Genomic DNA, 1,594 nt, shown 5'->3' with positions numbered 1-1,594 from the left:
ACCAGCTAGCTTTATTTTATTTGGAGACAATTAAGACTTAAAATATATGAAATGATATTAAATGTGTATTATTAAGTTTCTCTGTCGCATAATTGTAGATTGCATGATAGTGCAATCTGGATAAGATTATTTATTTTAAATGTTAGATTTAATTTTTTTATGCATTACTGTGACATGTAGGTTATACAATTGATCTACAAGATTACTTAGCATTTATATTGCATGCATTTATATGCGAAAAATTCATTCCAATATATTGTACATTGAAATTAATATATTTATTTAAAACACTCACAGTGGCTGTTTGTTCGGCCCTACTAAGAGAGATGTATTTGCTTTACTACTTGAATACATTTTATACTCACATATAGTTTACTCCAACAACAATATAAACTGTCATAAGAAGTGATAAGAGCTTGTAGTATTAACTGACAATTTAATAATCTGTGAGTATTATAAAATTGAGACTTTACGTAGTGTTTGAACAATAAGCCATAAACCATGTATCATTATCAACTTAGCTACATATCTTGCTATATAAAAATTATCAGGCTATTTTTTAATAAATTGTATTATATAGTAAATCTTGCAGGACATCACTAATACAAATAATATTAGTAAATCAAATTCATATATTCTTGAATATGGAAAATATATCCAGGTATCACAAAAAATCAGAGAGAGATTGTGCTCTAATAAAAAATATATACAAAATATTAGCTAATTTTACTTAAAATAAAAGCAATAAGTAATTCTGGCAAAATTATGTTGTTAATGATTCTAATAATAATTATGCACTAAGTTTCACCTAATTGAAAACCATTCCCTAATAGTAGCTTAAAAATTATATTTTATTTATCTATTTATTTTAAAATTACTCAATTTTAAGTTTGGTACTTTAAATTTTATAATATTACTACTACGCCTAACTATCAAAAACTTGTTTAAAAGTTAACCCTTTCCACTCGGATGCCGCCGCTCTGGTGACAAAATACTAATAATCTCGGAATTCGCGAGTGGAAAGGGTTAATATATTCACATTGATAAATACTGCAATGCAGCTTTGTTCTTGATCCTAATTATTTTGCTGTTGTGTAAATTATGGTACTTGTGGAAATAAATTGAAAAAAATATATATATTTGTTTCATTTAATATAGATTATTCAAAAATTGAAAAAAAAAACATTTATTTTGAAAGTTCGCAAAATCTTAACTCTGTTAAAAGATTGATGGACATGTAATTCTCGCAAATTCTTGAACTTATAGTTATGCTATACAGTAAACTTCACTAAAATTATCGTTTTAAACGTTTTTATTAATTAATAAATTAATCGAAAAAAAATTCTAAGTTTAAAATTCTTAAAAATTTACTATGTTATGTCTCTAAAATTTAATATGTTACGTCTCTAATTAAACTAGGTTTAAGTGGAATTCGGACTGAGGGCAAGTTGCATGACTTTCATGTCATGTGGAAATAATCAAATGCAGTTTTCACTACTTAAATAAAGATTTTAACTATTTATTTAGAAAATAATTGTTTCGATTTTGGCAAAAAAACTAATTAATGCAAAATCCAATTGATGTCTTTCTAACA

Source organism: Ctenocephalides felis, unplaced genomic scaffold (assembly GCF_003426905.1).
Source record: "Ctenocephalides felis isolate EL2017-DRISC unplaced genomic scaffold, ASM342690v1 CF-g0.4_SCAFFOLD_01886, whole genome shotgun sequence".
In the NCBI taxonomy this organism is placed as follows: Eukaryota; Metazoa; Arthropoda; class Insecta; order Siphonaptera; family Pulicidae; genus Ctenocephalides; species Ctenocephalides felis.
The sequence above is the reverse complement of the archived record's forward strand: the minus strand, read 5'-3'. Positions refer to the sequence as shown.